The following is a 16,965-nucleotide window of genomic DNA, read 5'->3' as shown; positions in this document are numbered from 1 at the left end:
ATACTAAATACGACGAACATTTGGGTTTAGGGTTTTAGGACTATGATGAATTATTGGTTGCCAAGATGTGACACATAGGGGTAGGGAGTCAATAAGTGATGAGTATTATTAATTATAATTATTCATATGCATGTAGCATATTGTTGCCTGACATTAGTTTTACACGTTTACCAAATTAATACAGTAGTAGGAGTTTAGGAATTTTACTTCTGCCACAACAGCAGAAAGAGGTATTTTTCAAAACCCATAGATGTAGCTATTAAGCTACCACAAAATGAATTTGTTTGATTGGTCATTTTGTTTTTATTTTTGATCAAAAGAACTTGTCGAGCTCTGAATGTGTGGTTCAGTGACATAAGGGTAGTATTTGATTTTTTTATTGAAAACAATCATAAACACAAATACACACATTAATCAGAACAAGAAGGAGAAACATGGTGCCAGGGAATTAAATGATACGTTTTAAAACATTTTGCGTCTTCTCTGCTTTCTTATTTTGCAACTAAACTGAAAGACTAGCACAAAGCTAGTATCTCTATTGGTGTTGTTTGCGGTTGGCTTCACAAGATCATGATCTCCAACGTGCAGCGTACAGTAGGAACTCATGAGGAGGCATCAACATACAGTATTTCTTCTCCTGTATGTAAACAAACGTTCATAATAATTACACGTAAATGACATCAAATATAGATAGAAAACATACACTTTTCCCTTCTTATTCCACCTCCATCCCTTAAAGCCCTGCAGGAGCTGAGGTGATGAAAATCTCCTCTCAGAATATTTTAAAACAATTGTTTGCCTTCCACAGGCCTCAAAGCTCCTCAAAGCTCTGCTCTGATCTTAATATACTATGGTCTGTCCTGACCTGTAACAAGATTCCATTGACAGTGTGCCTGCTTCTTCTTGCAATGACAATTTTATAAACTAAAATTTTATAAACTCTCTATCACCCACCTACTGTATCAAGAAACTGGTCTCCTTCTACTGTAACATATTGCTCTGTGCACACATCGCCATTAAAGGAGCAGTAGTGCCCCCTGTTGTTACAAAACGAAGTAAAACACACACACACACACACACACACACACACACACACACACACACACACACACACACACACACACACACACACACACACACACACACACTTCCATACGCCTCAGCTTCTAAGCTTCACACTGTTCTGTTTTATTCCAAAGACATATAAACCCATAAGAGAACCTTTTAGTGCAGCATTTAAAGGACTAGACAGAAGAAGAGAAGATGTGTGGCAAGACAAATGAGAGGAGAGGAGAGGACGAAAGCAGTAGAGTGGTGAAAAAGCAGAAGATGATAGACAAGTGAGGAGAGTAGAAAGGTAAGAGAGGAGAAAACAGAAATGGCAGTATCAGGTTTAAGTGGATATTATTTATAGGGATGATGAAAATCAATAGCGTAGAGAGAAGGAGAAAATGGAGAAGGAGAACAAAAAAATTGCTAAACTTCATTAGCAAATAAGTGTTTTGTGACATTTTTAAATTATGTAGGAATGTACTCAAATGTAAAGGAGGGTGACAGTGGAACACAGAAGAGGTGAAAGAAAAGCAATGAGAAAAAGACGGCAGGAAGAGTGAAGAGATGGTGCTAGTGTATTGTGTTGGTGCAGGACAGAGCAGCTGTCAGACGGCCGATATGAATCTCTCCCACAGAGGAAACACCTCGTGTTGCACGACTCACCAGGGGTCACAACTAACACTGCAGACAAGCAGTGTGTTTGTGCATGCATTAGTGTGATGGGGATGTTGCAATACATTTTATGACAACTGTGATATGGAAATGGGATGTAATATCGGGTCATCGTTTGGTTAAGATGATAGTGTATGTGATAGGCCTAATAGATGCTACAAAAGAAAAATGGCTGCATAATCCAGCTGTGTAGACATCTGCTTACTTAAGTTAAATTACTAATACAACCATGTGAAAATACTCTATTACATGTATCAAAGGATTAGTTTGGCATCTTGGGAAACACGCTCATTCGCTTTCTTGCCGAGATTTAGGTGAGAAGATCAATACCACTCGCACAGCTGTACGTTCAATATGAAGCTGGAGCCAGCAGCGGGTTAGCTTAGCTGAACTAAGACAGGAGCCAGGCTAGCTTTTTCCTGCAGTTTCCAGTCTTTATGCTAAGCTAACTGACTGCTAGATCCAGCCACATATTTAAAGTACGGACATGGTATCAATCTTATTTTTGGCAAGAAAGCAAATAAAAGTGTATTTCCCAAACTATTGAACTATTGAACTATTTCTTTAAAATAAAAGTACTCATTCAGCAGAATGGCCCAAAATAGCCCCTGTGAGTGACATGTGTATTATATAAACGTATTATATATGTGTATCTATATTATTAGATTCTAGAATATTGATGCATCAATCTATAGGCAGCATTTTATTGTTAAGATAAATCTAAGGGGTCATTTGTCATAATCTTGTATGAATGTATTTTCCTTTAAATTTTAGCTTTTTTGTGAAATATTGGATCATTTTGCCTCTTTTGGCCTCAGTTAATTATTCAAATGAAACCATTAGAGAAATTTAGAGGAGAAATCTCTTTGGTGGAAATGCCAACAATTGAAGCATGAAGCAAGGGGCCTTAACGCTCCTTTTTTGTAAGGGGCCACAAGCCAGTAGGGTAGAGATAATCCCCTGGTTTAATATTTAACAATGCATTGTATTTTATAAGCTTTTCATGTACTTTTTATGTAAAATCTTAATCTGCAAAGTAACAAGTAACTATAGCTGTTAGATAAATGTAGTGTAGTAAAAAGCACAATGTCTCTCTCTGAATTGTAGTGGAATGGAAGTATAAAAAAGCAGAAAATGGAAACGTCCTTAGTTACTTTCCACCACTGGTATAAACACATTCAGAGTCAGACTGGGAAAAGCTGGGTAGACAGAATGAGTAGATAACCACAGTCATGATAGCACTTAATTAGCCAGACGGTTTCTGATAGCTTGTGGAAAGCCATTTGCTGCTAATGCCCGAGCTGACTATGCTGAATTGTTGTCACTAATGGCTTTTTTTCCTTCCCTGTTGGCCGGGCAGCGTTCAAGAAACAAGAGACTTCAGGTCAAGCAAAAGCAAGTGGTTCAGCAAGGTGAAGCATACTAGTCTCTGGAGAGGAAAAGAAAGGCAGATGAGATTAGTGTATGTCAGGATGAAGTCATCACAAGGTCTTGGGCTTATTTGTGGCGATGGACATTATGTCTTTCAGGGGTCGTGAAGAGGTCAAGATTTAGAGTACTTATGAGAACGGTTGTTTCAAAGTCCCGAGAAGGAGACCCTTAATATGTATACATGTCAACTTTGAGCTACAAACCTCATTTTATGAATCTGAACATGTGTTTTCAACTACTCTACAAGCATCACTGCACATCCACACAGTTCATTTCAACATACCAATATCTAAAATGAAAGCTGCATGTCTACATTTTTACCTGAGTGTCCACTTGGTGAAAATATCCAACAGTCAAATGAAATCTTAGTTGGACACTGACCTGAGAGCATCTGTATGTGTCACCACTTACTACTACCTCCACGGCTGTGTTTGAAAGCTTTCCTCCCCAAATCAGCTTTTTGGAATAAAAAAAAAACAAAACGTAAAATTAATTAGACAAATTCACCTGTTCTGTGCACTTGCATATGAAACATGCCATCTGCACAGCATTGTAAGAGCGGTACAAAAGTCATAAACATGTATCTTGGACACTCATTTTTATTATTTGCAATGGTGTTCCTAGACTTCATCCAAATAGATTTTTTACACGAGGATCTAAAACAGCTTGTTTGGCCTCTTCAAGATAATCACAATGCATGAAAAAGTGGAAACATGAAACAAACAATCCGCAAGCAATCCACTACCTACCAATATTACTGTAGGTGAGGAGCTGCTACAGCAGAGAAAAACTCACAAGGCAGAGATTCAAGGCTGGCAGAACTAGATGCTTTGCACTCCAGCCAGTCTTCAAGCAGCATCCAGACAGCTTTCTGATCAAGCTTGAAAACTGATCAACATGCAGATCTTGCCATGCGAGGTCTTTCTTTTCCCACTTGGTCTCCACCACTCATCTACAAATGTTTGTAATTTTAAATTAGATAGTATAAAAATGTGGTCCATGCTATCATTAAAGATGCTGTTCATTTAATAAAGGGTAAAGTTTGGGGGAAATAAAAATTAGAATAGGAAACATGATGTTCTGTCTTGTATATGTGTTGCCATGAGGCACAATATAACGTCGATATAAAAGATAATTAAAGATGAATTTACTTTATTGCTTTTGTTATGATAATCGAGTGATGAACATTTGATATCAAGACAGCCCTGGTATGCACCCTGCTTAAGTATGATTAAGCTTAGCTAAATGTCATCTTGAAATAGAACATCCAACCATTAGTCCTTTGTGGTACAGTACCTACATGCTCTTTGTGACACTAAGCATAATAGGAGCATATGGTTTTAACCTTCCTTTTATCAGTTAAAATTAACATGCAGATTTAAATGTCAAGGTTAAATTTAATATGAAGATTTGAAGAGCGCTGCAATCATCTTATTTTGCTAAGATTATCTGTCATGGTGGATTTAGAGCCTTGTTTGTCTTGAAGCTGGTGAAAGAAAGGACAGTGAAACAGAATGATGGTTAATTTTAACTCTTAAATGAATTCTGCAACAGGGATTTCAGTGTTATAATTGTCACAGTGGCAAGTCAATTCAAAATGATTTACAGATATGCGGTGCAGGAAGATGACTCCCTCTGTGATACAAATTATTTAATCACTAATGTAAATTGTTTTTTTTAACAAGAACATAGAGATGTTAGTGTTTTAGGTCAAAATTACAGATGTATTTAACACAATGTTTTATGAACTTTCATTGACACAGTTTAATTAAACAGTTTGACATCACAAAGTGATTTCTGCAAGAAATTTGGCACCCTCTTAGCACCATGCTAACAGCAGCATGGAAATGAATAGAAGCAGTACATCTTCCCTGGCTAACCTTCCCCTAGGGGGAAGTTTTGGGTGCTATAGCATGTTGGCTGAGAGCAGAGTCCTCTAATCATGAATTTGTGCTATAATAAGTCCTACCCGCTTATACATCATTCACACATTATTATTAAAGCACTCTATGCATCATGTTCATTTTCAAATGTTACAAAGTCCAACTGATTTGACACATTGTAGCCACTTATAGCACGTACTGTTCTCCAACATGTGTGTGCTAATCGAAGGGCAATATCATACTTGACCTAAGTGTGCCATACTAAAACCTTGCATCTGTATGCACTTGTATAGCATATGTGCAACATGAGCGTCCACATGTCGTTCTACAATGCAGGAGGAAAAAAAGAGATAAAATAATTTAAAAAAATCCACTGAACCCTAAAGACCCAAATGAACACCTTCCTCTTGTGGGTCTGTGTGCGCTGCGTGTGTGTAGAGTATGTGCATTTGTTTTTATGCTCATACCTTCACACACATGCTTGTGTATGCATGTGAGTGTGCTGGTGTGTGTGTGTGTGTAGTGACAGATGGTCCATTTAATAACCTTGCTAGCATGGTTGCCTGTGGAGTTGGCATGCCCAAGATGTGGGGAGTGACCTTGTTTTTTATAGACCACACAGAGAGCAACTTGTTACAACTGGGAGTGTGTATTGTATGTGTATGGTGCATGTGTGGCATCACCATCAATTGAAGGTCAAAGTTCAATACCCTCACTTTCTCAAAAGTGTAAAAATGAGGTGCTGGGCTCCATGAAGTCACTACGCCCGGCCAGGAGCTGTAGGTTTTTGTACGAATCAAACAAACGAGATATAACGTGTTAGTTAGTGAGCTCTAGAGGTGCTAGTATTTTTGGACAGAGCCAGAAGCTGTTTCGGTCTGTTTCCAGTCTTAATGATAAAAGCTAACCATCTTCTGGTGTAACTTCATATTTACTGTACAAACAAGAGTGGTATCAATTTTTCTCATCTAACTCTTGGCAAGAAACCAGTGTTTTCCAAAATGTCCATTCCAAAATTCCTTTAAGATTCATCATTTTTATTACACAAACCTATCCAAAATAACTGTCCTTCTCTCATTGTGTCAATAAAATATTACCGAACAAAATTGTGAAACTAGAAGGGACATTAAAATGAAAACTTTTATTGAATCTATCAAACCCACACAAAGACAAAAAACAAAAGCAAATGTAAGACTTTAATAACATTGCAAACACTGCAGGGATCTAAATCAACATGTCACCCAGAATGTGTTGTTTTATCTGCAAGAGAGGGCCTCTCCACAACCTGGTGTGGCATACAGTTGAGAGGGAATGAAATCCATTTCCTGTAGTAAAACGTGGTGCAAAATGAGACAGAGCATCAGAATTGAAGTGACAAAGATGAATCATGAGCATGTATCACAGGATAGACAAGAATCCTTCTTCTAACATAAGAAAAACTATTTCTGTTTCATTAAAATAAATCCTTTCAGGATTTTCTTTCCCCCAATCTCACTCCCCCATCTGTCTGTATTTGTTTGCAAATTTACATTTTCTCCCTTTTATTATTGTTTCATTTCTCCTCTTTGTCTGTCCTACACCTTAATAGTCCCTCCTTTCATATGACTGAGCTGAGAAGTGCTATGGCAAACGAGAGAATTATCGTGTTTGGGAGCGTGTATGCATGCAGGTGTGGGTGCCAATGACTGTGAAAGGATGTGTGTCTGACCAAGTGTGGGTTGCATGCTTGTGTTCCCAGGAGCATGTGTGCATAAAAGTGTCTGTGTGAGTATGTGTGTATCTTTTGTGGCAGGATGTGTAGGTCAGAGCACCCTGTAGTGGCAATAATAGTAGCAGAACACAGGACGTTAAAGCACACTAATCTTCCATCTTCCATCTTCCATCTCAATCTCTCTCTGAGTCTTGATTTCAATGTATGTCAGAAATCGACAGGGTAATTACATGCATGATTCTGTTGCTCTCTTTCATTCTGTCTCCCTGGGTGTTTCTTTCTGTCCTATTTTTTTTTTTTTTCATGTTCTAAATGTTTTTCCCTCCATGCATCTCTCAGGGTATTTTTGAGTTAGAGTGAGGCTTTGTGCCAATGTTCCTTTCATGGCATCGAGGCGGAGAACGTGAAAAATACGGAGATGATGTGGAGGGAGAGAGAGCATGAGACAATGAATCACATGTGGAGGGAGAGAGACCAGAAAAAGGAGGAAACAAGAAAGAAATCAAAGAGGGAGATTGAAAGAAAACAGGAAATACATGATGATGATGATTTTCATATGAACTTTCAATATCCTTCAAAATGAGAGACTGACTTCTAGCTCATTTCTGATATCATTGGCAAATTACACTCAAATGCTGCTCAGAGCATGTACATTGTAATCACAGAGTGGATTCCAGATTTAGTACTCAGATTTCTTGCGTTGAGAGGCATATGTTCATATTCAAACATTAGTTGGACTCTTCTCGATGCTAAAGAACAATAACTAGGCTTAATCTTTATGCTTCTAGAGTCCTAGAGGAGCCACTTTAAAGGCCACTATATGTGCTCCCCAAGGCTATATTGTTATACTGTGCATACCAATACTGTACATAAGTTTTGTTTGAAATACTATGGATGATTGAGGGTCATGCTTCTCTTCTCTTCTTGGGCATGATCAGTACCTGTAAGGACTAAATATTGATGAGTACATTACAGCTGTGTAATTAGTTCACTGGACTCTACATTTCCATTGCCAGATAAATGTGTCCTCGACCTGTTGCATTGACACACAGGCACACGGACACACAAGCAAACACACACACTTCATTAGACCGGATTTCTGGTGATCTTGAAGAAAATCCTCTTCTGGAATTAATAGCAAATGAGCTGAATGGGAGTTCTAGCAAGTAATGTGTGTGTTTCAAACATTACTACCATTAAACTATTGAACTGTACTGTGCCTTGTCCTGGTCAATCCACTGTCACTTACTATGTACCATAATCAAATTTCACTGTATGCTGCTTTACTCTGTCAAAACATATATTTCTGAAAGACAGACGCCATAACATGGAGCAATAAACTGTATATAAAATTAAGTACCTGTGCCATACTTTGATCAAGATTTTTGTGTTCCTGACTGTCTTCCAATATCAGCTGGCGCTAGCTACAGCCTTCTGCCCTAACGTGAAAGTTTTAGCTAACGACCATCGATTTGCCAGCTGAAATGATAACTGCTTGTGTTCATTTCAATCATCTGTAACTAATTAACATACGTTATTGGACAGCTTACAAAATGAAACTCTTGGCTGTTGTGTGGTTAATGTGCAATAACATCAGACATAAGACAGACTGCTGAGTCTTTCCAGAGTCCTGGTAAGGGTTAGGTCTGGTTAGGTCTGGTACCTGCAGTTACCTGATGGGTAGTCAGCAAAGCAGTGCTTCTAAAACATAATAAATATAAATTATTGATGGTTATGGACAGATGTATGCTGGCTACAGGTGAAATAAACAGGAGAAAGGAAAACAAAAAGTTAAATAATCATCTTTGCCAGCGTAATGTTAGCAATACTTGTCTTGGCACTTGAGGGAAAAGGTCGGCCGCTCACTGTTTCATAATTTCTTTGGGAACAGCTCACTGATATGTAGGTAAGCAGAGAAGTGCTCATTCGGTGGGATGTTGAAATATATATCTAATCAATGTGGGTACACACTGCTGTGGCAGCTGTGTGTAAATTACACAGTGTAGAGACTGCAAATGCAACGCACATATCTGTTGCTGTATGAGGACTTCAGATTTCATCGAATGAAAAGGAAATATTTACTCATTTCACACACAGTTATGAATAAATTTTGGTAAGACTCAACCATTAATCTAACCCACTACAGGTTACAAGTCATCTTTATGCGGCTCTCGCACAGGATTAAAAATGTACACCACAAAAAGAGGCAAATCTAATGTAACATTTTGTTTTGCAGTTTTGGAGACATGTGAGTCTGTTCTTTCTTAAAATTTTTTTTTTATTTGATAGCAACAGATGAGAGGAGTGCTGTGGTTCTGTCATGCTACTGTATGACTTTCAATTCAACTCGTGACCCACCTGTAGATCCTAACGTACACTCAGCCTGCTGACTTGTTAGTAATGACTTAATCTGTTCAAATCCAACTCTTCATTTTTGTCATTCCATCATCAACACTTTCTTTGCCACTCCCTCTTTCAAAGCTTTTCTCCTTTTTCCAACTCTGTCTTTGTCTCTATGGCACAAAGTAAAAATACTTTCAGAATTATGTAAAGCAAACAAAGAAAGACACAATTGTTTTGTTGCGCAGTGCCCTGTGTTGTTGCAGCTTGTATTTTCTGCTAGTTGGTGTTAATCTTTCCTTCATACATTTTTTTAATGCCCATTGTTAATCAGGGCTTCTACTGAATATGTCTTTGTGAACAACATACTGCTAAATGTCAACTGTTACTGGATTATCTGCTGCCTGGAACCCTGTGATAATGATATATGGCGTATGCATTTCTGTGTGGGTGCTTCTGAAACTGCGCATGCGTGTGTGTGATTGCGTGTGTGCATGTGGTGATTAAAACAGGCTATTTCTATTTTCCTTGCTCCCTGAATGATTGGCTTTTGAGAGTAAACCCTTTATTTTGCCACTTTTATTAAATCAGAGGGAGACAGAGACAAATCGCGACGAGGATGAAAGAGAGGGTGAAAGGAAGAAGGATACTAAGCCACAGAAAAAGAAAGACAGAAAGTGAGAAGGAGAAAGAGACATGAAGGCAGAGAAGGAGAGTTTTAGAGGGGTGTATAATCCTTGTACTGTTTGTTGTGGTTCCTGTCTGCAGGGTGGTAGAATTTGAATGCTCCATAAAAGCCTGGCTTGGGCTCAGCTATTCCAACTCACACAGCCGCAGTCTTTGCCATAAGTGCTTCATTCATTGTTCTGTCAACTTGGCAACAATACCAAGAAAAATGCATGAATTGAGAAGCAACCACACAAAATGATTAAACACTGAACAACCGTAACAATTGTCTGTATCAAAACATGTATCACATACAACAATACACATCACGTAACAACACTTAGGTAGATACACATCATCTTGCACACTAATAATCAGTGTGTCTCATTAAGTCAGGTTATTAGACCTCAGAGTAAATTGAGTCATTCTGCTAGATAATAAGGTTGCCTTAATTCCCTCTTCCTTCTGCCTTAATTTTTAACCTCCCCTTGATCTTTTTTCTCCTTCTTCTGAACCCAACTTTTGTTTTTCCGCCTCCTATTATGATTTCTCTATGTCTTTTTTCTTCCAATCTCATCATCTTCCTCTTTTTCCACTCAACCCCACCCCAATCGGTCTGCCTGAACCAACACCTTCTGTTTTTTTTTTACTTTGTACCCTTTCTTCCATAGTTTGTTGGTATAGTGTTTGTAGAGGCAGCACAGATAGAAGAGTGACCTCGGTGCAGGTGGGGTCTCCGCTGGTTCACGAACTGTCACGCCATATGCCACCTGTAGCACATACTGGATGTACCATACTGTACATACAGAAGAGCAAGTCAAGACACAGTAGTTGGCACAGAAGGAATGTGCCAATCTGGGGAGAAAATGTGACAAAACCATTGGCCAATTTACTCTTTAAGAATGATTTATTATGTATATTGTGTGTATTGTCAGTCAAAATACGAGGTGGTTCTTTTCAAGCATACCCCAACCCATAACCTTGTCATAGGCCCCTGGGCACATCCACCCATCATCCACCACAACCACCCAATGTACCTCTGCACACTTTGATCCTGGTAAGTGAAGACCCACCACATCAAAAGGTACATGTATTCAGCATAGAACAGTATCAACAGTGGAGACATCAGCTGTATATTCTGTCTTCTTATTAGTTTGAACAGTTGATGGGCAGATATATTTTATCTTGTTTGAGCATCAACTCCTCAAATTGAATTGCTTCCCCTATGAGTCCTTGAAGTGTTTACTCTGCAGCCTCAGTGCCAATGTGCAGACAGTTTTAGCAGAGGTAGAAGTGAATGTGTTTTATAAAACTAAACCACTCCTGAACATCTTGATGTGAGCTGTATCTTCTGTCCAGTGTGGCCAACAGGCTGTCAATTACAAGTGTGAACACCGACATGGAAAACCAGACAGTTACCACTCTAAATCCAGACAGTCACTTTTTGTCTTGTCACTTGCTGTGTGTCTCCTCCTCACAAACTATTGGAGACATCTTCCTCGCACCTACTTCAAAACTGACAAACTGACAGCAAAGACCTGACACATATTCTCATAAGGTCTACAGGGCTACACAGGTCAATTTCAATAGCTTGTAGTGCAGCACTCACTCAAATCTCGAGAGAGGATTTTCACAGGTTACCCAAAAATTCAGCTTGCACACTGTCATGTTTAGAGTCCATGCTTCATTATCTGTATTCACATTTTGGTTAATATGAAAATAAATGCTGGATATTGGCATAGTTCAGAGAGGGAGTGCTTTTGTACGTGTGGACCATCTTGTGTCAAACAGAGACATTTCTATCTGGGTCCTGTCATTAAGCCTGCAGTGACAGTCTGCCAGCATGAAGTAGGGTCAGTCAAAAAATTTAAAGTCTCCTGGCAGCAGTCTAGACTGTGAACTCCAACCACATGAAGTGTATGGACAGCACATGTACCCCCTCAGTTATGTTGTAATTTGGACTCCAATTCAAATCATTCAAGGTATGCTATGAACAAAAAAAACTAACACAAATATAAAATGATTGGTCCAGCAAGCCAATTCTTCTGCAAACCTTAGAGAATTTCTGCAAAAATTAAGAAACTCTTGCTGTCGATTGGTCTATGAGAAAAGGAGGCAATCTATAGGCACTATTATCAGGTTAATGGGTTTACCATTATCTAGCAATTTCTCTCTCCATTAGACATGCAAACTTCGATGCATGCATGCATCATATCCATCCATACATCAAACATGTTTTTTTTATATGAAAAGGTTTTAAGGAATACAATTGTATGAACATAAAGTGTTAAAGTGTGCAAGTAAGTACAAAAACAACATTAAGTTTTGAATATGAATGCACTCGCAAAACCCAGGACATTTGGTCAAATTATTAACTTAGACTATGGAGGTAGGGAGCCAAAAGCATGACGTTGACAACATTGCAAGCTTCACAAAAGTAGTATTTTTTTGCAGGCCTTTTTAACTGGATTGCATTATATTGTATAGGTGTTCCAACTTTTGTTTCCTGCCCCTCTGTATCAGTGGGTGTGAAGTCTCAGAAACTGAGGTTATCATGGTGAGATTTAGAGCGAGGCAGGGAGAGGGAATCAGAGGAGTAGCAATTCATGTCACCACAGTAGCAGTAATAAGTCTCTGCAGTGTGTGCTAGCGTGCATGTCAGTGTGTGTGCTATGTGTGCACGCACTCTACAGTAATAAGCTTGCTGGTGTCTCCAGTTCATTTATCTACCTCCATTCAGAATGACCTTCAGCCACACGGCTTGCACTCAGATGTTCTCCACAGTAATGCACACACACTCTCTCTCTCTCTCTCACACACACACACGCACACTGACAAACAGATAACAGATGCAACTGTAGACATACACATAGACAAGAACACACAAACACACACTTTAAGGTGCTAATCATCTCAACCACAATAAGCTAATTTAATGACTTTAGTCAAGTCCATTTTATTTATACAGCCCAATATCATGAATCACCAATTTGCCTCAGGGGGCTTTACAATCTGTACAGCATACGACACCCTCTATCTTTATATGAATAAGGAAAAACTCCCCCCAAAAACCCTTTAAACCAGGAAAAAGGTTTCTGAATACATGTAAACCTCATTATATGGATTGAATCCCACTCTCATCTATCATTATACATTTTGTCTTTCCATCCTTTGCTTTCTTTTTCCTTTCTTCTTTGTAATTGAGATAATAATAACTGTTACATTAGTCTTGCAACTTTGCACTGATAAATGGCCTATTTTCAAGATGAAACATTATGAGACCTGATTTATGAGCTTTGCTTGGGTTACTGAGTAGGTTAGGTTTTTCTGCAAATTTACATTATAAGGTACAGAGCTTGAAGAGCACTGAACATTGACACTATTAGCCCAAGTACAAGACAGCAAAACGTGTATAAGCCTAAAATGAATGGTGTTTGAATGGCTCTGCTTATAGTTAAGAAGTGATGTTACCTTATACATAAAAGAACCATCCCAATCACTTTAACACAGATGTGTGTAGAGTTTAAATTGAAAAAGAAAATGAGCACTGGTATAGCATTGGTACTTGGAATTGTCCAGTTTAGGTCTCAGAATTGGTATCTGAAGAGAAATAACAGATTCAGTGCCTTCCTACTGATAATAGGTATTCCTTATGTGCGTTTTTCAGTCATGCACTTGCACACTCTCCTGTCAAGCTCTTGGACAGGGGTCATTTTGGGACCATGGAAAGAGTTTCTCTGACTGTAACCATGTTTAATACTGTCTAGCCATCAACAAGCAATTCCGTGACACCATATTTCTTGGCTGCTTGACAGATGATTCTGGTCCATTTCTGCAATAAAGATGCTTTCCACTCCTCTGGAATTTATTTAGTCTGTGGCAGCATACAGTAACACAAGCCAGTAGACAACTCCTAAAGGTTAAACTGGGTTTATTGGAAGATTTGGGGCTCAAGGCAGGAACACAGACAGACAGGTAGAAACCAACCATAATACAAGACTCTCTTATGGGCTTTTAGACTTTGTTAGTTTGTTTATTTGGAATTAAATCATGCCAACAATAGACATGCTAGGTACACACCAGATAGCTGGATTGATTCAAATATACAGAATACCCCCACACAGACATCAGAACCCTGAATATAGATTATTTGCCTGTCTTGGATGTTATCACTGTAGACTATACACAGATGAGTGTCCAAATAATAATTAACAGAAGAGCTTTAATTATTTTGAATATTTAGTACTGAGGACAATGTTTAATGCATTTGTGTCTGTAGCAGTAGCCTCTACTGACGTACAGATTTGAATTTGTGCAGTATTTACTATGACCACAGTTTGTTTAATTCATGGTTTCAACCTAACAATTTATTTTTAAAGTAAATGACTGAAGGAGGTTAAAAAGTGTGGAAAATGTTTCACAGGCTTATGCAAAAAGAAAAAAAAGTATTTAATACTAAACTGATAGCAGTGACTTGCCAACCATTTGTTATAAGTTATAAATAAGCCAATAAGCCAATGTAGTTTGAATAACTAAGGGTTTGAATCCTAAAACACATATTTTATGAATTATTAATTATAATAATGAAACATCTGCTGTGAACTATTGAACTACAACATGACATAAATCACATTTCTTTTTATTCATTACCTGTTAATCATAAATAAGATCATTTGTACATCAGCCACTCACACATGTTTGATGGGAATTAATATGCACTGGAAAAAAGGCAATTGTTTGTAATGCCATACTTCCACCCTATCTCACTGTGAACTTTGTTGTCTTCAGTTTTGGGATAAATCTGTGAATAAATCTGTGAACCCCATACCACTGAACCCCTCCATATATCAGGCTGTAAATGTCATATATGTTTGATATAATGAGAGCAGCTCATCTGAATCTGTTAAATCTGGACACTACAATGGCATTTCATTGCAATCTTTTCCACACTTTGTTCAGGAGACCATGGTAAAATACTCCTTTCCAACACTGATTTAACAGAAAGATTCAATAGCATATTTTATTTACCAGTTTGAATGCAGTGCTTTGACTGGTGTTTATTTCCTCACTGCCACCCAGTGTGACATAAGAGATTATGTCATCTTCCCTTCACCATCTGATCCTCTTTGTGCTTTTTTTTACCCCTCTTTCTGTCAGTATCTCCTGATCTTTATTTGTCTCTTTCTTTCTGTCTTTTTCACTGCCAGGATTAACACTGTATTGATCTCTCTCTCTTTCTCTATTTGCCTTTAGCTTTTTTTCATGGCTTCATTGTCTGTTGTTTAAATGTGTTTTTTTTAGAAACCAGCTGTGCCTCAAGGGAAAGGACCAATTGACAGCCAGAGGAAGACAGGGAGAGGTGAAGGGGATGACTGACAGGAGAAGAAGATGGAGAAACCGCTGTTGACAAAAAGGAGGATGTGGAGAAAGGAGCTGGAGTGAGAAGGACAACAGTGAAAAGTAGTGACAGAAAAATAGAAAGGGGGGAGTAATGTAGAAATGTACAAATTAGTCACATATATCTTTGGGCTATCAATTCTATTCAGGACGACACTCAAAAGTCACAGTTTAACACTTTAAGTCCACTAGTACTGACATCCACAGGGGTATATTTTGCTGTGAAATGTTTGGAACATTTGAATAATGCATCGCCAATAATTGATGAATCAGCCAACATACTTTATGTGGTGGGGAAAGCTCCCTCAGTGCAGATGAATGCAGTATCCTGCATCCAACCAATTCCCGATATTATATAAAGCACCTGTTGGCCTGTGCTCACTCTTTTGGCTCATGTTCTCTGTCATGGCTGGTAGTGTCTGGTGTTACAGCTTTGATCTGACATGTGTGTTGGAACCCCACTGTTGTCCTGGCCACCTTTTTGAGTGATCCTGTGTGTTAATGCCCCATACCAGAAGTGGTTCACCTGCTGCTGTTTTGCTCCTTATTGTTTTGTTTGGCCTTGTGGTTTGTCTTGCCTGACTTATTCTTTTGCCTATATTGTCAAACCAACTTGGTTTATTTGTTTGATTCTTTTTGTATTAGTTTGCTTTCTTTCAGTGAAGCAGAGCACCATATTGTTGGGAGGCTAGACACCCATAGTGAGGTCCCTATGCATGTGAGTACAAGCACTGGGACAAGAATGTAGATAGCACCGTTTTTGCTGTGAGGATTGCTGTGTTGCACCTGAGGTAAGTAAACAGTAGGACTCCTGGGCACTCCTCCTTCTTGTCTGCCTTTCCACAAGTAGCCTCAGCTCAGTTTCCCCAGTTGTGCTTAGTTCATGTTGGACTGACAGTTTCAGATACTTCAGGGTTCCGTTGTGGTTTCATATTTTGTATAAAGGCCTTTTTAGCTATAATTGTATCAAAGCACTATTTTTATTTCCCTTATTGGTTTCAGTAACTTTCATTTGGCTATTAATATTCTTTCCTCCCCAGCAGCTCCAGTCCCTGCCTATTTGATTATTTTGGTTATTTCAATAAAACATTGTGAAAACACGTCTGTCTTGTGTCAGTAATGAGTCTGTGTGCCTTATCAAAAATATTCAAGGTTCTAGACAGTATTTCCTGGGGTGCAATTCCCCAGGTGGTGTTGTCTGTCTTTTCCCCATTTTCCTCTTATTTCCCTCGCTACATTTAGGAGTGTAAGCCTAAATGTTGATCTGGGATTTAAAATGGTTAAGATATTCCCTGTGGACTTGTAATAGCAACACTTTTCCCTGTGTGTGTGCATTGTGTGTGTGTGTGACCCATTTCTATAACCAACAAGGTATACATCAGTTAAAATGTAACATAATTATTACATTTGTTGTTAAGGGGTACTCCAGCAATTTAGTATTGCGCTTTCATAAATTTGGAGGACTCACAAGAGACAGGTAAAAATAAATAAATAAATAATGGTCAAAATTGAAGCAGGAGAGTTATCCTGACTTTGAGTCTCCAGTATGGGTCAAGCTCCAAAAACACAGGAATCTACATTTCCTATAATGCAACTCAGTTGTGTCTATAATTAAACCTCCCCTACCATCTAAATTCCCACTTGTTTAAAACCCCAGACCTCCACTTTGTAATGAAGGCTTTCTGTTAGAATTTTTAAGTCTCAAGCCCAACCCAAGACAACCTTGATGACATCATCAGGGTTATTTTTTCGAACTTTAGAAAGCTTCTCTAGAGCCACAGAAGACATACAGAGGATGTCGGACTGGATTTG

Source organism: Siniperca chuatsi, linkage group LG7, assembly GCF_020085105.1.
Source record: "Siniperca chuatsi isolate FFG_IHB_CAS linkage group LG7, ASM2008510v1, whole genome shotgun sequence".
NCBI classification, from domain to species: domain Eukaryota; kingdom Metazoa; phylum Chordata; class Actinopteri; order Centrarchiformes; family Sinipercidae; genus Siniperca; species Siniperca chuatsi.
The sequence above is the reverse complement of the archived record's forward strand: the minus strand, read 5'-3'. Positions refer to the sequence as shown.